Source organism: Jaculus jaculus, chromosome 12 (genome assembly GCF_020740685.1).
Source record: "Jaculus jaculus isolate mJacJac1 chromosome 12, mJacJac1.mat.Y.cur, whole genome shotgun sequence".
In the NCBI taxonomy this organism is placed as follows: Eukaryota; Metazoa; Chordata; class Mammalia; order Rodentia; family Dipodidae; genus Jaculus; species Jaculus jaculus.
Window position 1 is genome coordinate 69,535,651 of NC_059113.1, and position 22,300 is coordinate 69,557,950.

Below are 22,300 nucleotides of genomic sequence, written 5' to 3' on the forward strand. Positions count from 1 at the left end.
TTCTAATTTTATTAATTTGTGTCTCTTCTCTCTTTCATTTGGTCAAATTTGCTAAGGGTTTATCAATTGTGTTTATCCTTTCAAAGAACAAACTCTTTGTTTCATCAGTTCTTTGGATTTTTTTTTTTTTTTGTTTCTATTTCATTAATTTCTGCCCTAATCTTTACTATTTCTTCCCATCTACTGATTTTCAGTTTGCCTTGTTCTTTTTTCAAGGTTTCAAGGTGAAGCATTAGGTTGTTTACTTGAAACCTTTCTAATTTCTTAATATAGGCACTTAAAGCTATACATTTCCTTCTTAGGACTGCTTTCATTGTGTCCCAAAGGTTTTGGTATGTTGTGTTCTCATGATCTATGAATTTTTTTTTTATTTCCTTCTTAATTTCTTTATTGACTCATTCATCATTTAGTAGTGCATTATTTAGTTTCCATGATTTTGTGTATGCTCTATAGCCTTTCTTGCTGTTGATTTGTAGTTTGATCCCATTGTGATTAGATAGAATGCAAGGAATTATTTCAATTTTCCTGAATTTGTTAAGATTTGATTTGTGTCCTAACATATGGTCTATTTTAGAGAATGTTCTATGTGCTACTGAAATATTGTATATTCTGCACCATTTGGATGAAATGTCCTGTATATATCTGTTAGGTCCAGTACTTCTATGACCTCATTTAATCCAAATGCCTCTGTTTATTTTTTGCCAAGATGACCTGTCAATTGGTGAAAATAAGACGTTGATGTCACCAACTACCACTGCATTTGGTGTTATCTGTGACCTTAGTTCTAATAGTGTTTGTTTGATGAAGTTGGGAGCTCCCATGTTAGGTTCATATATGTTTAGGATTGTAATGTCCTCCTGTTGGAGTATGCCTTTAATCAATAAAAAGTGACCTTCCTTATCTTTGCTAACTAATGTTTGACTGAAGTCTACCTTGTCAGATATTATGATAGCAACCCCTGCTTGTTTTATAGTCTTGCTTGAAACACTGTTTCCCAACCTTTCACCCTAAGATAGTATCCCTCCTTTGTAGAAAGGTGGGTTTCTTGGAGTCAACAAATTGAAGGATCCTGCTTTTTAACCCAGTCTGCAAACCTGTGTCTTTTGGTTGGGGCATTGAGGCTGTTGTTATTAAGAGTTATTATTGAAAGGTGTGTGCTTATTTTTGCCAGTTTTTCTTTTTTTGGTTTTGCAGTTCTTCCAGTTTTACCTTTGCCCTCTTGTATTAACTAGTATTTGAGTATGGTTTGTGTTTTTCCTGGTTCCTTATATGTGTGCTTTCTTTTTTCTTTAGCATGAAGGATTTTTTAAAGTACTTTCTGTAGAGCTGATTTTGTCTTCAAATATTCCTTTATCTGCTTTTGTTGTGGAATGTCCTTATTTCTCCATTTGAATGGATAGCTTTGCAGGATAAAGTAACCTTGGTTGACAATTGTTATCCTTTAGAACTTTGCATACATCACTCCAAGCCCTTCTGGCTTTTAAAGTTTGTGTTGAGGAATCTGCTGTGATCCTGAAGGGCTTGCTTTTGTATAGGACTTGACTTTTCTCTCTAATTGCTTTCAATATATTTTCTTTGGTTTGTATGTTTGGTAATTTAATTATAATATGGTGAGTAGAAGTTCTTTCCAAGTTTTGTCTGTTTGGTATTCTAAAAGATTCCTGTATCTGCATTGGCATCTCTTTCCCAATTTGGGGGAAGTTTTATTCTATGATTTTCTTGAAAACACCTACTATGCCATTGTAGTAAAATTCTTCTCTTTTTACTATACCTTGAATTCTTTGATTTGATCTTTTCATAGTGTCCTGAATATCTTGAAATTCCCATTCATACTTTCATATTAGTTTGTCTTTCTCTTTGTTGGACTGTATTAGATCTACCACCTGGTCTTCTAGTTTAGATATTCTGTCCTCTCCTTTATCCATTCTACTGGTGAGATTTTCTACAGAGTTTTTAAAATTTCATTGACTATGTTCTTCATTTCTAGTAATTGTGACTGGGTTTTCTTTCTTATTTCTATTTTCTTGTTTATGTCTTGTATTGACCTCCTTATTTCATTAAATTCACTTCTTGTGTCTTCTTTCATTTCCTTGATTTTCTCTTTGATTTCTTTAAACATATTTATAATCATTTTTTGAATTCTTTCTCAGGCATTTCCTCTAAATAATCTCACTGGATGTCATTTCTGATGCTTTAATACTTTTTGGTAGATTTATATTGTCTTGATTTTTTTGTGTTTCATGTCTTATAATGTGCATATTTTTGCATCTTGGATTAATTTAGTGATTGGATTTTCTAACTATCTGCAGTATTATTAGATGTATCAATCAGTCTCATGTTATATATCTTCAGGGTAGGAGCTTAAGGTGCTAGGTATGGCTCTTAAGATTCTCACAGTATCTACAAAAGTGACCCTAGATGTTGGGTTTGTCTGCTATGAGAATATTCAAGTAGGCTGAGTGGAGCGAACTACAGGAAGATTCTAAAATTTAACTAAGCAATGTACACATTCAATGAAAAACAGCACAGAGTATTTATGCAAGAGTAGGGGTTATGACAACCAGATTCGTTAGCAAAGTTGCAGTCCCTTAGGATGTATGTTGCCCCACACCCTTAATCCTGTCAACTAGGAGGCTAAGATTTCTGGTCTGTTGAGGTTTCAAAGTCAGCTTGTGACTGAGTCCCTTCCCTAATGAACAACAGAAAAGAAAACAAAGACAGTATAAATCAGGAAGCAACAAATGATAAGCCCCAAATATAGCTTATTTAAGAATGGCAGATCCAACCATCTTTCAGATTTAACATATAATTACTCCTGTCATGGAAGGTACAATTAGCACTTCTGATTCAAGCCTATATACCAGGCTTATTTGGCAGGTACTGACCTGGTGTAATCCCAGTTACCTTTTGGGATTTTTCTGGTCTTAGTTATTCTGTGCTCCCACTTGGGTCCCTCTTTGCTGCATTATGGGCTCAAGTAGGCTGGCTGGGTTGCTTGATCACTGCTGTGGTTGCTGGTGCTGGGTGCTGTGTAAGTGTGTTCCCTTCCCCAATTCTCTGGTACTCGCTGGCACTTGTGTGGAGGTGGGGGAGGCTACCACTGATCCATGTAATCCTCTACCTCACAAGCAGCTCCTCTCTTGGTCCCTGCCATCCTTCCTTCATGTTTCTTGAGGTTGCACAGAGGCCATTGTGAGTGGAGAACCCCCTGACTTGGCTTTTCCTGGAGCTCTGGCTGAGCCTTAAGGTTGTAACCATGCTGACCTACTTCTGCTGCTGGAATTGCATCTGTCTGATTCTGCAGGGTTAGAGCCTCTGGATCTCCTACTTCTCTGCTATTGTTGATAATGTCTTATACACCTCACTTTTTAGTAGAAGAGTGTATTTTGTTTTACTTTTTTTTCCCATAGGCGGCTTTAGCATGGTTCCTACACCACCATCTTTAGTGGAAGTCCTCAAAATTATTTAAAAAGTACTATTTGGTGACTTTTATGTGTTAAAAAAAAAAAAGGAGAGCCGGGCGTGGTGGCGCACGCCTTTAATCCCAGCACTTGGGAGGCAGAGGTAGGAGGATCGCCATGAGTCCAAGGCCACCCTGAGACTCCATATTGAATTCCAGGTCAGTCTGGGCCAGAGTGAGACCCTACCTTGAAAAACCAAAAAAAAAAAAAAAAAAAAAAACCAAAAAAAAAGGAGAAGAAGAAATGGAAGAACCAACTGGTCTGTGAAATCTTTCTGTATGTTAAAAGTCGTAAGAGCTGGAGAGGTGGCTGAGTGGTTAAGGCACTTGAATGAAAAGTCAAAAGACTCAAGTTTGACTCTCCAGGATCCAAGTAACCCAGAAGCACAAGGCCGCACATGCATCTAGAGTTCATTTGCAGTGGCTAGAGTCCCTGGTGCACCCAATTTTCTCTCTTCCTCTCAAATGAATAAATAAAAATGAAATATTTTTTAATGTGGTTAGTAAGATCTAGGACTCATTTATGGATTATGAATCTGTTCCCTGTAATATATTTTCATGTGTTTCTTGGAATTAAAAAAAAATATTGGTGTCCTCAAGTAGAAAGTCCAATAGGGATTGATTCCAAAAGATGTCAGCTAGTAAATTTTTGGGTTGTGACTTTGGAAATGCATGTAATTATATGTGAGACAGAAAGACAGAGAAGGAGAGCGAGTGATAACCTTCTTTAGGAGCAGGATCCAGAGGAAGCCTCATGATTGTTTGTTAAAAATCACTTATTTATTTATTTGAGAGAGAGAGAGAAAGAAGCAGATAGAGAGAGAAAGAGAGACTGGGCACACAGGGCCTTCAGCATCTGCAAAGGAGATCCAGATGCATGCACTTAGTGCATCTTGCTTATGTGGGACCTGGGGAATCAACTCTTGGTCTTTTGGCTTTGCAGGCAAGCACCTTAACTGCTAACCTGTCTCTCCAGCCCTCTTATGATTATTTTAAATACTGTGCATACATGAACATACATTATACTTTTTTTCAGTGATGAAGAATCAAATTCAGGGCCTTTTATATGATAGGCAAGCACTCTACCAGTAAGCAATATCATCTGTACCTCATTCAATTTGCTTTTTCTTTAAAAAAATAAAAAGCTTGCTAAAAGTTTGTTACTTTATTATGTCAGAGAATCATTTTTTTGATTAATCATCAATATGATTTATTTATTTTTAATTTTCACAATTTTTATTGACATTTTCCCTAATTATAAAAAATATCCCATGGTAATACCTCCCCCCACTGCACATTCCCCTTTGAAATTCCATTCTTCATCATATTACCTCCCCACCTCAATCATTGTGCTTACATATATACAATACCAACCTATTAAGTATCCTCCTCCCTTCCTTTCTCCACCCTTTATGTCTCCTTTTCAACTTACTGGCCTCTGCTACTAAGTATTTTCCTTGTCACACAGAAGACCAATCATCTGTAGCTAGGATCCACATATGAGGGAGAACATGTGGAACTTGGCTTTCTGGGCCTGGGATACCAACTTAATATAATCCTTTCCAGATTCATCCATTTCTCTGCAAATTTCATAACTTCAATATTCTTTACTGCTGAGTAGAACTCCATTGTATAAATGTGCCACATCTTCATTATCCACTCATCAGTTGAGGGACATCTAGGCTGGTTCCATTTCCCAGCTATTATAAATTGAGCAGCAATAAACATGGTTGAGCACGTACTTCTAAGGAAATGAGATGAGTCCTTAGGATATATGAGTAGGAGTGCTATAGCTGGGTCATATGGAAAATCAATCTTTAGCTGTTTTAGGAACCTCCATACTGATTTCCACAATGGTTGGACCAGATTGCATTCTCACCAGCAGTGTAGAAGGGTTCCACTTTTTCCACATCCCCGCAAGCATTTATAATCATTTGTTTTCATGATGGTTGCCAATATGACAGGAGTGAGATGGAATCACAATGTAGTTTTAACCTGCATTTCCCTGATGAGTAGTGACGTAGAACATCTTTTTGGATGCGTATATGCCATTTGTATTTCTTCCTTTGAGAATGCTCTATTTAGCTCCATAGCCCATTGTTTGATTGGCTTGTTTGATTCCTTATTATTTAACTTTTTGAGTTCTTTGTATATCCTAGATATTAATCCTCTATCAGATATATAGCTGGTGAAGATTTTTTCCCATTCTGTAGGTTGCCTCTTTGCTTTATTCACTGGGTCCTTTGCAGTGCAAAATCTTTGTAATTTTATGATGTCCCAGTGATTAATCTGTGGTTTTATTGCCTGAGCAATTGGGGTTGTATTCAGAAAGTCTTTGCCAAGACCAATATGTTGAAGGGTTTCCCATACTTTTTCCTCTAGAAGTTTCAGAGTTTCAGGTCTGATCTTAAGGTCCTCAATCCATTTGGACTTAATTCTTGTGCATGGAGAGAGACAAGAATCTATTTTCATCCCTCTTCAGTTATATATCCAGTTTTCCCAACACCATTTGCTGAAGAGGCTGTCTTTTCTCCACTGAGTAGTTTTTGGCACTTTTATTGAATATCAGGTGGCTATAGCTACCTGGAATTACATCTGGGTCCTCTATTCTGTTCCACTGATCTACATGTCTGTTTTTGTGCCAGTAACATGCTGTTTTTGTTACTATGGCTCTGTAGTACAGGTTAAAATCAGGTATGGTGATACCACCAGCCTCATTTTTGTTTCTCAGTATTATTTTAGGTATTCTAGGTTTTTTGTGATTCCAAATGAATTTTTGGATTGTTTTTTCTATTTCCATGAAGAAAGCCTTTGGAATTTTGATAGGGATTACATTAAATGTGTAGATTGCTTTAGGTAAGATTGCCATTTTCACAATATTGATTCTTCCAATCCAGGAACAAGGGATGTTTCTCCACTTTCTAGTGTCTTCTGCAATTTCTCGCTTCAGAGTTTTAAAGTTCTCATTTAAGAGATTCTTTACATCCTTGGCTAGGTTTATTCCAGGGTACTTTATTTTTCTGATGCAATTGTGATTGGGAGTGATTCTCTGATTTCATTCTCTGTGTGTTTGTTGTTAGCATATATGAAGGCTACTGATTTCTGTGTATTTATTTTGTATTCTGATACATGGCTTTAGGTTTTTATCAGCTCTAATAGTTTGCTAGTAGAGTTTTTAGGGTCCTTTATGTATAGAATCATGTCATCTGCAAATAATGATAACTTGATCTCTTCCTTTCCAATTTGTATCCATTTTATGTGTGTCTCTTGCCTTATTGCTATGGCTCAGACTTCCCAAACTATATTAAATAAAAGTGGAGACAGTGGACACCCTTGTCTTGTTCCTGATTTTAGTGGAAAAGCTTCCAGTTTTTCCACATTTAGTAATATGTTGGCTGTAGACTTGTTATAAATAGCTTTTATTATATTGAGATATGTTCCTTCTATTCCCAGCCTCTGTTAGACTTTTATCATAAAGGGATGTTGGATTTTGTCAAACACTTTCTCTGTGTCTAATGAGATGATCATGTGATTTTTGTCCTTCAACCCATTTATATAATATATTATATTTATCGATTTGTATATAGTGAACCATCCCTGCATCTCTGGGATAAACCCTACTTGGTCAGGGTGAATGATCTTTCTGATATATTCTTGTATTCTGTTTGCCAATATTTTGTTGAGAATTTTTGCATGTATGTTCATGTGGGAGATTGGTCTGTAATTTTCTCTCTTTGTTCTATCTTTGCCTGGTTTTGGTATCAGGGTGATGCTGGCTTCATAGAAGGAGTTTGGTAAAATTCCTTCTTTTCATATTTCCTGGAAAAGTTTAAGAAACAATGGTGTTAGCTCTTCCTTGAAGGTTTGGTAAAATTCAGCAGTGAATCCATCTGGGCCTGGGCTTTTTTTAGTTGGGAGATTATTCATAGCTGTTTGGATCTCCATGCTTTTTATAGGTCTATTTAAGTGATTAATCTCATCTTCATCTAATTTAGGTAGGTCATATAAGTCAAGGAAATCATCCATTTCTTTCAGATTTTCATACTTTGTGGAGTATATGCTTTTATAGTAAGTCTCTATGATTTTTTTTATTTCTCTGGAATCTGTTGTGATGTTACCTTTTTCATCTCTGATTTTATTAATTTGTGTCTCTTCTCTCTTTTGGTCAGATTTGCTAAGGGTTTATCAATCTTGTTTATCCTTTCAAAGAACCAATCTTTGTTTCATTAATTCTTTGGATTATTTTTTTCATTTCTATTTAATTAATTTCTGTCCTAATCTTTATTATTTCTTCCTGTCTACTGATTGTTGTTTGCCTTGTTCTTTTTTCAAGGCTTTAAGGTGAAGCTTTAGGTCATTTACTTGCGACCTTTCTAGTTTCTTAATATAGGCACTTAAGGCTATAAATTTACCTCTTAGAACTGCCTTCATTGTGTCCCAGAGATTTTGGTATGTTGTGTTCTCATATCGTTTGACTGTAATTTTTTTGATTTCCTTCTTGATTTCTTCATTTACCCAGTCATCATTTAGTAGTGTATTGTTTAGTTTCCATGATTTTGTGTATGCTCTATAGCCTTTCTTGCTACTGATTTGTAGTTTAATCCCATTGTGGTCAGATAGAATGCAAGGAACTATTTCAATTTTCCTGAATTTGTTAAGATTTGCTTTGTGTCCTCATATATGGTCTATTTTAGAGAATGTTCCATGTGCTGCAGAAAAGTGTATAACATGCAGCCTTTGGCTGAAATGTCCTGTTATATCTGTTAGGTCCATTCCTTCTATGACCACATTTAGTCCAGATGCCTCTCTGTTTATTTTTCCCCAGGATGACCTGTCAATTGATGAGAGTGGGGTGTTAAATTCACCCACCACCACTTTGTTTGGTGTTATCTGGGACCTTAGTTCTAATAGTGTTTGTTTGATGACTTTGGGAGCCCCCATGCTAGGTGCATATATGTTTAGGATTGTAATGTCCTCCTGTTGGAGTGTGCCCTTAATCAATATAAAGTGACCTTCCTTATCTTTCTTGAGTAATGTTGGATTGTGTGTCTACCTTGTGAGATATTAGGATAAAAACCCTTGTTTGTTTTCTAGGCCCATTTGCTTGAAACACCTTTTTCCCACCTCTCACCCTAAGATAATGTCCATCGTTTGTAGAAAGGTGAGTTTCTTGGAGACAATAAATTGTAGGATCTTTCTTTTTAACCCAGTCTGCAAACCTATGTCATTTGGTTGTGGCATTGAGGCCGTTGATATTAAGAGATATTATTGAAATGTGTGTATTTATGTTTGTCATTTTTTTTTTTGTGGTTCCATTTCTACCTTTGCTCTGTTGTGTTAACTAGTATTTGCATATTGCTTGTTTTTTTCCAGGTTCCTTATATGTATGCTTTCCCTTTTCTTCAGCATGTAGGATTCTATCAAGTATTTTCTGTAGAGCTGGTTTTGTCTTAAAATACCCTTTAACCTGTTTTTGTCATGGAATGTCCTTATTTGTCTGTCCATTTGAATGGATAGCTTTGCAGGATAAAGTAACCTTGGTTGACAGTTGTTATCTTTCAGAACTTGAAATACATCACTCCAAGCTCTTCTGGTTTTTAAAGTTTGTGTTGAATAATCTGCTGTAATCCTGATGGGCTTGCCTTTGTAGGTAACTTGATTTTTCTCTCTAACTGCTTTCAATATTTTTTCCTTGGTTTGTGTGTTTGGTAGTTTGATTATAATATGGCGAGGAGAGGTTCTTTCCAGGTTTTGCCTGGCTAGGGTTCTAAAGGCTTCCTGTATCTGCATTGGCACCTCTTTCCCAATTTGGGGGAAGTTTTCTTCTATGATTTTGTTGAAGATGCCTACTATGCCTTTGGTGTGGAATTCTTCTCCTTCTACTATGCCCTAAATTCTTATATTTGATCTTTTCATAGTGTCTGGAATATCTTGAAATTCCCACTCATACTTTTCTATAAGTTTGTCTTTCTCTTTGTTGGCCTGTATTAGATCTGCTACCTGATCTTCTAGCTTAGATATTCTGTTCTCTTCTTCATCCATTCTACTAGTGAGATTTTCTACAGTTTTTTATTTTATTAACTGTGTTCTTCATTGCTAGTAATTCTGACTGGTGTTAGGTGTGGCTGTTAAGGCTCAAAGTGTATCTACAAAGGTGTTCCTAGGGGTTGAGTTTGCCTGCTATGGGAGTATTCAAGTAGGCTGAGTACAATAAAATATAGGTAGATTCTAAAATTGAAGTAAACACTATACACATTCAGTAAAATTCAGCCCTGAATATTTATGCAAGAGTAGTTATTATAACGACCAGATCCTCTATCAACAAAGAGGTTAAGATTTCTGGTCTGTTGAGGGATCCAAGTCTGCTTGGGCCCAAGTGATACCCTTCCCTGGTGCAATCAATCCCAGTTACCTTTTTAGATGATTTTGGTCTCAGTGAAGTTGCTGGCTGGGTCATTGGGCTGCTGTCCTGATTTTTGGAGCTGGCCACTGGTTTTTCCTGTGGAGCAAACCAAGGCTGGCAACTGTGGCCCTGCAGAGTGGGACCCCCACTGCTGGAACTGCTACTGCTGCTGCTGAAGCTGCTGCTGCTGGGTCTGTCACCACTGTTGCTGCTGCTGCTGCTGCTGCTGCTGTAGCTGCCACTGCTGGTTCTGCCATTGTTTCCTCTGAAGCTGCCACTGCTGGATCTGCTGCTGCTGCCTCTGTTGCTGCCACTACTGGATCCTCCACCGCTGTGGCCACTATTGCCTGTGCTGGAGTCGCTGATGTTGCTGCCGAACTCTGCTCCTGCTTGGGTCCTGCTGTCGGCTCAAGTTGGTGTGACTGGTCCTGGGACTGCTGCTCTGTTGGCTGAAGCTGGGCTCAGGCGGTGGGGGAGGGGAGGGAGCAGCAGCTGCTCTGGTTCTCTCACTGTTCCACCATTCTTCTACCCCGTGGTCTGCTCCTCCATTGTTCACTGCCGCTCTCTCCATGTTTCTTGAGTTGCAGAGAGCTCTGGTGTGAGCGGAAGCTCCCCTCACCTGGTTTTTCCTGTGGCTCGAATGAAGCCTGGTGGCTTTCTGGTATGCTGCCACCGCCGCGGTTGACGGACCTGTTGGGGCTGCTTTTGCCAGCCTGTGCGGGCTCTGGATGCTCTGGATCTCTTCTACTTCTCCCTTGCCATTTCAATTTCCTATATACCTCACTTTTAAGTAAAAGTGTGTATTTTGCTGAGTTTTTTTGGTCTTTTTCCCCCCTAGGCTGCTTTGGCATGGTACCTACGCCGCCATCTTAACCGGAAGTTCCGATTTAGTTATTTTTTTCATATGTGTGTGTGATATGCATGTATATGCATATTCATATGTGTTTGTATGTGCTGGTAGGTGTGAACCAGTGTGTGCCTGTGTGTGGAGGCCAGAGATCAGTGGTCAGTGACTTCCTCAGTCACTTTCCACCTTATTTAATGAGACAAGGTCATTTACTTGAACTCAAAGCTCACTCATTTGGCTAGGCTGGCCAGCCAGATTACCCTGGGGATCCCATCTCCACCTTGCAAGTGCTGGAATTCCAGGTGGGCTGCCATACCTATCCAACATTTATATGGATGCTGAGGATCCAAACTTTTATAAAATTTTAGTTTAGATTTTTCTTTGACTTATATGTTGATTAAAAGCAATTTTCATAACTTTGATTTGCCCTGTTTTAGGGAGTAGGGTTTGGGAAAAGAGACAGGTTTCATGCAGCCCAGGTTACCCTTGCTCCTTCTTCTTTGGCCTCTGAATAGAAGGATTATAGGACATTGCTTGAACTGCTTCTTTTCCTTTCTGCCTTCCATTCCTTCTCTTCTTCTCCTTCCCTTCTTTCTCTTCCTCCTCTTTACTTTTTCTTTGATTTAGTTTAATACCACTGGGTTCAAAAGCAATTATTTGTCTTATGCTATTTATAGTTTTTTGATTTATAGTAAACAGTTTGTAAATGAATCGTGGAGTCCTATAAAACAAGTGGCATAAATTCTACAGGTATCCTAGGCTCATGTTTATCAATTATTCAGATCCAGACTTTTACTGAGTATTCACACTCCATAATTTTCACCATTTTTCCAATTGATTTTCCGCTCACTGAAATTATGATTGCAAGTTTTCCTGGGCTTCAGCCTATTGCTTATTACATTTCCTAGAGTGTGTGCACTGTGAATTTAGTATAATTCATTTGTGCATCTACACAGTTAGGGACCCTCAGCATCAACCTCTGAGGCCATATACTCTAAAGAAAGCCTGCTTTTTGCCGTTAAGATGCTTATCCATTTCTTCCTTTCAAGTTTGCCTCTGAACTTTTTCCTTACACTTATGAGGGCCCTAGCACCTCTGGTCTCTGCATGTCACACACAGGCCTGTTTGGAGGGGCCACACTTATTACTCCATATTCACATACACAGCCCCTCCTTCGGTCAACTCCTGTTACCTAGGCATGAAGCTGTGACAGGTGCCCTTGCTAGCTTGCAGTCTCTGTAGGCGCCATTCTGGTCAGGAAGGTTACCACCTGATGTTTGCAGGTTCTCTCCATGCTGACTTGATTGCCTGTCAAAGTATCCCTTCCCATGTTCATTTTAAAACTCCATACTTTGTGACTCATTTTGTCCTTTAAATCAAAGATAAAATCTAGTGTTAAAAATGTGTGATGTTGAGCCGGTCATGGTGGCACACGCCTTTAATCCCAGCACTTGGGAGGCAGAGGTAGGAGGATCACTGTGAGTTCGAGGCCACCCTGAGACTACATAGTGAATTCCAGGTGAGCCAGGGCTACAGTGAGACCCTACCTCAAAAAACCAAAAAAAAAAAAAAAAAAAAAAAAGTGTGATGTTGAGCCAGGTGTGGTGGTGCACGCCTTTAATCCTAGCACTTGGAAGGCAGGGGTAGGAGAATCTCCATGAGTTTGAGGCCACATAGTGAATTCTAGGTCAGTGATCAGCCTGGGCTAGAAGAGTCCCTACCTCAAACAACCAAAAAAGAAAAAAAGAAAAATCCCAGCTGTTATCACTTTTGGTTGGAGAATCTGTTTAACTTTACAAGTGGAAGAGAATACTGAAATACAAAAGTAGATAGCTGACCGACTGCCTACCATGAGATGGGTCACCTCCATCATTTCTTCAGGGACCCTGGAGTCATTGCACAGAAGAGGTGTCAGGAGCACAGCTCTTACTGCTAGTCCAAGAACCAATTCCAGGGAGATGGTGATAGACAGTTGTGGTGGTTTGATTCAGGTGTCCCCCATAAACTTAGGTGTTATGAATGCTAAGTTCCCAGCTGATGGATATTTGGGAATTAATGCCTCCTGGTGGGAGTGTATTGTTGGGGGCGGGCTTATGGGCTTTATAGCCAGTTTCCCCATGCCAGTGTTTGGCACACCCTCCTGTTGCTGTGGTCCATCTTCTGTTGGCCAGGGGGTGATGTCCACCCTCTGCTCATGCCATCGTTTTCCCCTGCCATCGTGGAGCTTCCCCTCGAGCCTGTAAGCCAAATAAACCTCTTTTTCCCAGAAGCTGCTCTTGGTTGGGTGATTTCTACCAGCAATGCAAACCGGACTGCAACAACAGTGGTCACTCAAACCTCATCGAAAGAGAGATCCTGAGGCTACAAAATCAGATTTCTCACTGCTGAGTAGCAGATTCCTTAGAATAGAAATAATCTCTCCTGAAGAAAGGAAAGAGGCTCTGATTTAGGAAGTCAAGTCTGGGAGACGTGAAACTTAAAGGCCACTCAACAACTTCCCAAATTATGTTAATTAGAAACTGACCTTCCTAGGGGAGAAGGAGGAAGGAAGTTCATAGACTCAGGAAGTCAACAAGTCTGAGAAAAGGTTGCAAGACCCCACTCTAAGGCTGTATAAAGGAGAAACAACTGCTTAGGGATGAAGCTGCCTTTGAGTTGAAGCAGCTATGGAGTGGTCCTGATATAGGATGGGATGAAACTTCTCACAGTGTGGCTGGCTGCCTTTGAATCATCCATTGCTCCTGTGAGCAATCCCTCACTCTGCTCTGTAAGTAACCCCAATAAACTCATTGGTTCACAAAACCTGGTTTTGGTGTAATTGTTCTTTGGTTTGTTGTCTGTGTCCTAGCTGGGTGAAAAGATATGTGTTTACATCACTCCAGACACTAACATGACACTAACACACTGGCTCAGGGAACATTTCACAAGAAGGGAAGGACAGATTGTAAGAACCTCCAGGTGGGTGGGATTAGCCTGAGTCACCAGCCCCTCCCACAGAGACTGACTGAGGCCTTTAGGACCCTACAGTGAATATCAATAACCACACTGAGGAGGACTCACAGTGTGAAGGGATGGGGGAAAGGGATATAAAAGTATAACTTTTTCAAAAAATTAAAATAAATAGATAAATAAAATGTGTGGTGTCAACATCTTTTCCTTTAGTACACATACTTTGTTTACTTGTACTGTGGATCTGTCAGCATCTTATGTTGATTTTATCTTTAAAGCCTATCTTTGCCCTGTCTACTTTTCATCTTCACCACTCCCTTCTGAATAGAAGTTGTCTTCTCGCTTGTTTGGATTAGGCTGGATGGCTGTGAGTTTCCAAATTTATCTTCCCTGCATTCTTCACAACAGCTGCACAATTATTTAACAATAGAAATAAGATCATGTAAGCTTGTAAGGCCCACAGAGGTGTCTCTTCACACACGAAGCAAACTGAAGTCCTCTCCCACTCTTTGTGGCCTGTTCCCAGGCAGTGCCCACTCCCGGCTGCTGGTTGTCCTCTGTAAGCCCTCTCTTCTCTGGCTGCTGGCAGCCAGACCACACTGACATTCTTTCTGCTCAGCAACAAGACAAGCTCCTTCCTGCCTTCGGACTGCTGTTCTCTGCCTATGGAATGCTGTTTCTCTAGGATTTCTCGCAGCTAGCTCCTTCCTGATTTACCTTTATTTATCATATCTTTACAGGGCCATCTTCAGAACACCCAAGCGACAGTCCTTTTCACTTGCTTTCTGTCACAATCACAATACTCTTTTCCAGTGCTGGGGAGATTGAAGGGTCTTGAGGGGCAAATGCATTACCCTAAGCCACACTCCCAGCCATTTCATATCATTATTTTATTTTATTTTACTTTACATGGACAGTGTCTCATGTAGCCCAGGCTACCATCCAATTCCCTATGTAACTAAGGATGATCCTGGATGTTCGTATCTCTACCTCCCTATGTACTTCTGTGATTACAGGCATGTACCACATATAGGCATGTACCACATATAGTGGTTTTATTTTATTTTTGTTTTATCAAGGTTGGGTCTCACTTTAGTCCAGACTGACCTGGACTATGTTGTCTCAGGCTCACCTCAAATTCATAGTGATCTTCCTACCTCTGCCTCCCCAGTGCTGGGATTAAAGTTGTGTGCTACCATGCTTAGTTAATATATTTTTTAAATTTTTAAATATTTTAAGAGAGGGAAGAGAGAGAATTGGTGTTCCAGGGCCTCAGCCACTTCAATGGAACACCAGATGCTTGTGCCACCTAGTGGGCAAATGCAACCTTGCACTTGCCTTACCTTTGTGAGTCTGGCTAACATGGGATCTGGAGAGTTGAACATGGGTCCTTAGGCTTCACAGGCAAGTGCCTTAACCACTAAGCCATCTCTCCAGCCCCATATTGTTTTTAAAATAAAAATTAGTTATATAGAAACTTTATTACAATTTACATAATTCTCTCCCACCATCCATCTTTGTTCTCCTCACCCATCCCTCATCCTCCAGTAAACTACTACTTCACTTCATTACTTCTATTCTTCTCTCTTCTATATTGATGTATGTCTTCTTCTTCTTCTTTTTTTTTTTTTTTTTTTTTTGTCCTCCTCCATCATCCACAATGATGCAGGTCTTGTCAGGTAATGAGACAATGGTTGTGAGGCCATGAATAAAATGGCCAGTTTGTGTCTAAAAGACAGCTTTGCAAAGCCTTTCTCTCCATACTTTGACTCTTGTGTTCTTTCTATCACCTCTTCCTCAATGGTCCCTGAGCCATGGAAGGTGAGATAGAGATGTCCATTCTTCTTATCACTTTGACAATTTTTTAGTCTCCCCAGCAGTCACTGCCATTAGAAGAGAGACTTCTCTAGCAAAAAGTGAGCAGCATTAATATATAGGCATAAACACAAGTATTTAGAGGGCAATTTGGTGGGCATAATACAGCCATGTAATCAAACAAGAGTACTGACCTTCCCCATAGATCTTGTGACCTTCAAATCCATAGGCTTTTAACTAGGTTTTCAGCATCAGGCACAAATTCTCTCCCATGGAGTGAGCCTCAAATCCTATTAGGGAGGAATTGGTTACCCCCATAACAGAAATACCACTTCTGTACTACTGGGTGCCTCTTGCCTATGTTGCCAGTTGTGTAGCTTGCAAACTCTGCTGCTGGTTAATGACTCCCCCCATCCCGGAAGGCAGCATGGCACTTTCCAGCACTATGAGGGCTGGTACCTGCTCTTTTTTTTTAAGTGATAGGGGTCAAACCCAGGGTTTCATGCATAGTAGGCAAGGACTCCACCAAGTGAACTAAATCTCGAACTCCCACAACAATCATAGCACACATTATTTTCAGTATAATTATACTGTCCTATTTGTTTATATATTTGCTTTGGAATAATAAATATGCCTCATGAGAGTTCTTTACACATGCTTCCAAGTATGTTCAAATATGTGAACTATGTTTAAACTTAGTATGTTTTTACTTAGTCTCATCATAGTAACACAATGCAACATGGTTCCTCAGCCCCTGGCCGGTGCCTTTTTCATGGATTAGATCTTTAACCTCCATAGCAATCTCCTGAAATCCAGACCAATTATCACCCACATTTTACTTGACTGAAAGAGTCAAGGAAAAGACTTTTCCAAAGTGGTGAGGGGATTTGTGTATAGGAAAATAGACAGCAGACACTTCAGAGCCACATGCTACTCATAGATTTGGGGGGATGAAAGGTCATACCTAAGCAGGGTAAATTGTACCTCACAGGCATGGGTGGGGGGTGTCAGAGCAATCTTATTTACAATATTAAGAAAAATCATGTTAGGGCTACAGAGATGGCTTAGCGGTTAAGCGCTTGCCTGTGAAGTCTAAGGACTCTGGCTCGAGACTCAATTCCCCAGGACCCACGTTAGCCAGATGCACATGGGGGCACATGCGTCTGGAGTTCATTTGCAGTGGCTGGAGGCCATCCCCCCCCTCCCCGTCTCTCTGCCTCTTTCTCTCTCTGTCACTTTCAAATAAATAAATAAAACAAGAAATTAAAAAAAAATGTGTTGAGTTGCATGAGAAAAACCTGAAATGTCTTCAAGACATATACTTGTTGGTACTCCTGCTTTGCTGAGACAGGGATCAAACAGGAAGACAGCAAGATGAAATGTTTTTCAATTTAAAATATGCTGGGAAAGTCAAGTCTGTAAGAGACTGGATGCTTTTCCTGAAATAAATTTGATACTGGATTCTTTTACCTTGTTAAGAGAGAGATTATTCAGCAGCCTTAAAGGTGATGTGTGGGGAGCTGGGAGGTGTACCCAACCTTCAGGACTAAACTATGATCTTCCTACCTTGGAAAAACTTACCTTGAAATAGTGAGGCACAATCATGTTAGTACTTAAGATTGTGGGAAAATGTGCCAAGAAGAAATGTGATTGTGATAGCTGGAAGTGGCAGCCTGACCACAGGTTTACCAGACAGCCATGTATGTCTCACTGGAATTAGCTGCATGCATGACGCGGTGACCACTGTTACTGCTCGTTGTGTCAGGCCTTCCTGTTGTACTGGGAGCTGGTCTAAGGCCCTTGCAGAGATCAGCACATTTCATCCTCACAGCAAACCTGGTGAGCTAGGTGTTATGATCCCATTTTATTGTCAGGAAATTTAGGCCCAGCAAGGTTAAGGAATTTGCTTGTTATCACACAGCTTCAAAGTTGTAGATTTGGAAATTGAACAGTCTTAGGGTTATATGAATAAAACAAGCCAGTAATTGCCACTACTGAATGGCTACTCTTTGCCTGGCCGATCACTCAGATAGGATTAGAGAAGTTTCCTTAGCTGGCTGCAAAGTCTACGCAAATGAGTAGCCTACTAAAGTCTTAATCTTGCATGTAGGATGCTATTGTTTCTTCTTGAGTGGGAAATTACTTCAACCTGTCTTGTGTCTTCATTATGTTCAATAATATTCATGATATATAAAATCTGTTAGCATTTAGAAAACTGAGATTACATGCTGGGCCTTTTTGCTAAACTCTTTATCTTCACTGCCTCATTTAAATATCTTAGGTACTCTCTCTAGTGCCTCTTTCTGCAGGAGGGAACTGAAGTTGAGAGAGATGTTCTGGGCAGCAGTGTGATGAGCGTCTGCCTGGTGATGGAAATTTTTGGACAGAAAATGGAACCTCTTTGTCTTTCCCTGTACTGGATATAAAAAAATCCAAATTATTTCAAGTTTTGACTATAAAAAAAAACACAAAATCTAATTTTAACATGGTTTTCTCTTGGGAAGCAGAGTGGTTTGAAGTTGCATTCTTTGTGATGTGTGTTTACCCACAAGACTTGTTGGGCTCATCTGGTTAATTCTGGTCATTTCCTCTTCCTCTGTCTTTCTTGGCTCTCTTCTGTTCTCAGGACAGTCACCATTAGCAAGTTTCTACTGAGGGACAGAGTGGGGGCAGGGTATCAGGTCTCTGGGAAGCTCATTTGCATACCTCTTGTTACAAAGACTGGCCACATCCTGGTTAAAACAATGTGCTGTCTGATAAACAGACTGTATGCCAGAGTCTGCTGGACCTGGGCCAGCATGTGGCCCCCTTTGTCACAAGGTGCTGTTTATTCTGCCTGGAAGTCCAGGGACAGAACGAACCAGCTAAATGAAGCTTTCATTTCTCCCATTCTCTGGCAGAAATTCCTTGAGTCAGAAACATTTATTAATATCATATTAAGGGAGAAGCATCCAAATTGACCATAGATGTTCTGGCTCCATGGATAATTTATTAGTAAAAAGATATTGTCTTCTTGAGCTATAAATTCTTTGGGGTTTGGTAAAACTAGGAAGCTTGGAAAATGTAGTGCAAGAAAGCTATTAAGATGAAGGTTTGCCAGACTCTTTGTTGATAAATACTTATTTCCACATCTGTGTTCTATGTGTTCTTTTCTTCCTGCTCTCCCCCATCCCAGTACACAGGCAAAAGGAAGTGAGGACTTATAGACAATTAACCACAGACTGTAGGATATGCCATTTAAGAATCTGGGTAAAATTGAGTAATAGTTTCTATATTATCATACTGAGAGAGAGAGAGAGAGAGAGAGAGAGAGAGTGGGGAGAAGGGAGGGAGACATCATTGACACTTAACCTCCTTTGTGGCAGTTAAAAAATCTATTTGACTCCCCTCAACACAACATTTCCTGCACTACTTAAAAGATTTTAAAATCTAAATGTAACACACATTTTAATACCCATCTTAAACACAAATGTCATCAGTGCCAATAGCCACTGAAAGGAAGGTGACACAGAAATTTTAGTCAATAATTCCTATAAGCAGACATCCTCCTGGGAACAGTACAGGCAACAATTTTCTCTAGTTACAGTGACCTCAGAAACAGTTTACAGGTTCACCTAAGTCAGATCCTCCAGGTGCAGTTGATATGGGAATGTTGGGGTGTCTGTGAGAGCATTTAAGCCTTATCTTTGTTCTTCGATGGGCAATAATGCTGTAGCTAGGTTGCTAGAAGCTCAGCAGCCACAAAAAGCTTTCTCTGAATTAGTGGTCTCTGGATTCTTATCTTACGAATTTCAGTGAATAAAATCCATAGATCAGGGGAAAAGATTTTGAGAGATTTTATTATAAGCAAAGCTTATAGAGGAAAAGCTTAGAACATGAGAGAATGAAAGAATATAGAGCTCTTGCCCAAAGAAGGCAAGAGATGGGTTTCCAGAAGTAGGAAGGTCTACCCAGGTTGGGTCTTTTAAGGGAGACCACTTGTTGGGGAACTGAGCCGGTCAATTCAGTCCTCATGCCAGGTATCTGGGAAGGGAAAACTGCCTTTACATTCATTTATCTCCCAGGAAAGGAAAAGATAAGACCAGTAGCATCCATTTACCTTCTTGTGGTTTTAGGGATAGAGATGAGAAAAAAAAGACTCTCCTTTACAGGCCCCAGAATACTTCCACTGTTAGCTATAGAAAAAGCTTTTTAGTTAGGGGGTCATATTACCCTTACACTGTCTCATGGTGGTGGGGGGGCTTCTGGGCAGTTGAATGACACCCTTCTCTAGGTGGCTGTGTGATAGAGCTATTGTTACAGGACAGGTTAAGACAGATGCCAGTATGTGATTCTGAAGGACCACCATTTCTTATACAGTTTCCTGGTTTGCTTATTGGCTTTGCACCCACCAAGGGGAGAACCCACTGCATTCGATTATAGTACAGTGTAAAACAATGAAAAGAAATTCACTCTAGTTTAATACTAATTGCTAATCAAGAAAAGTTGACATTGCTTACTTGATAGTAGCTCTCAGTCAGAGCAGAATAAGTGAAGGATGAAACATTTGTTGACTATCTATGGAAGCCATGGTCTGGGCTAGATTTTTATTTATTCTATGAAACTATGAAACACACAAAGTGGCAATTTAATTACTTAGTCTTTTCAGAAAGATCTAGAAGAAGACCATATGCCTTTGAAGCCTTTATTCTGTTTCTCCAGCCTTCTTACCTTCACTAATCTGCTGCTCCAGCATGTTTTTAGAGACAGGCACCACGTCATAGCTATCCTGACTTGACATTTCAAATGACAATGTTCACGCAGAACCCATGTATTTTATTGCCTTAAAATACCCAGTATTATACCAATATCTCCACCTTAGTGTTTCAGACCTGCTATGGCCACAGTTGACCTGCTACTGTGGGAATCCATTTCTGTTCTCAGCTTCCCATGACTCCAGCTCTATCTTGATAATCTAAGGGAGACAGCTGAACTTTTCCTCAGAGTCACAGCCAGGGGACAGGGATATATCATAAAACTTAGGCTGCGGGGTGTAGCTCAGTTGATAAGAGTGCTTGCCTAGTGTGCATAAAGCCCTGGATTCCCCAGCACACCATAAACAGAGAATTATGGTGACATCAGTGTAATGCCAGCATTTAGGAATTGGAGGCATGAGGTTCACAACTCCAAGATCATGCTTGGCTACATGGTGAGTTTGAAGTCATCCTCAGATACATGAGACCTTGTTTCAAATGAAACAAAACCCATAGAACTCAAACCAATGCAATGTGCTCCTTGACTGGTACTGTGGGAAATGACTGGATCAGAGGAGAAGGAAGGTGAAGTCCTAGGATTTCCATAGCCATTTGTCCCATTTCCCAAGGATCATACTGGGCAGGGTGTTTGAATACAAGAAGTGGCTGGTGTGTGCTCCAGAGCCAGGGCTTCCTTTCTTCATCCAAGGTGCTGGGATGAAATGTCATCCATTCATAATTTTATTTTACTTATTTATTTTTAAAATTTAATTTATTAGTATTCTTTTCAGCTATTACAGGCAGTTTGGTAACATTGTTTAGGCTCAACCATGATCTACCCCCTCCCATTGGACCCTCCTTGTTGATGTAAATGGGTCGTGCATTGTGGAGTTAGCCCACAGTTATTGGTATGATAAATGTCTCTGCATATCATGATGCAACATGTGACTCTGACATTCTTTCCGCCCCCTCTTCTGCAAAATTTCCCTGAGCCATGTTGGGTACATTTTTGGTTTGCTTCAGTGCTGAGGTGTTGGGGGCCTCTGAGGCTCTGGCTCTCTGATTTGGTAGGAGTTGATATTTCTCTGTGTTGGTCTCCTTCCCCTTTGTGCTGGTATCCAGTTCATCAAGAAAACAGCACCTTTGCTTGTTTCGCCAATTGTCCTTAGTTTCAGTCAGGCCCCTTTTGAGGTATGTTGAGGCAGCTCTCTCCTTAGGATCTGCATCTATCTGAAAAAGAGAAGCAGATTCTCCAACGGAGAGTAAGTTAGCACCAGAAAAATTGAGATAACAATTAATTTTTTGATAGAGAGTTTGATAGGTGTAGGCCCTCTTGTACCCCATGATTGATGGTAGCTTGATATTGGAGAGTGGGCTTATGTTTGGGTATGGTTCTGACTTGTTTCCCAGCTCCAGCTATGGATCTTGTACCACTGAGGGGATCAGTTAGCCAAATCAAGAGCAGTTGGTTCCCCACCATGGCTGTGTGCCACTATTGCACTTGTGTGGGCATCACATCAGGTTATTTGTTGCTAATTAGGTTAGACTATGAGTTGCTTTGACAGATATTGGTCATTTCCCCCAGTTGCCCATGTAGCAACTTCTGGCACTAGACACGCTGACTGTCTGGGGACTGACTCTCTCCTGGCTTCCAGCCATGCTGTTCCATTTTATGTGTCAGCTGCATATGGAGTCTTCAGCAATAGGGTCTTACCACTGGCCTTTGGTGGGTCATCAAGTACTCTGACACAAGTCTGTCATTGTTTTGGGAAACCTTGTAGGTTTCTCTGATCAAAAGCTCATTGTGGATGGTAGCCCCAAGCTGGTGGTGGGGGTTAGAGGTAAGTGCCCACTAAGAAATTGAGGAAAAACATAACTAATATACAGGAGTTAGAGAGGAGAGAGAGGGGAGAGTGGGAGAGGGAAGGAGGGAAGATGTAGAAGATTTAGGTTAGTCTTGATCCTACCCTCTCCAGTGTCTTGTGGTTCAGGTGTTTCCTGTAAGGGTCTAGTGAAGGTTCAGCCATTTGGTCTGTCTTTTAGGAAGTAGAATTTTATGGTACCATTGCCGTTTGGGTCCAGATTACTGTTTT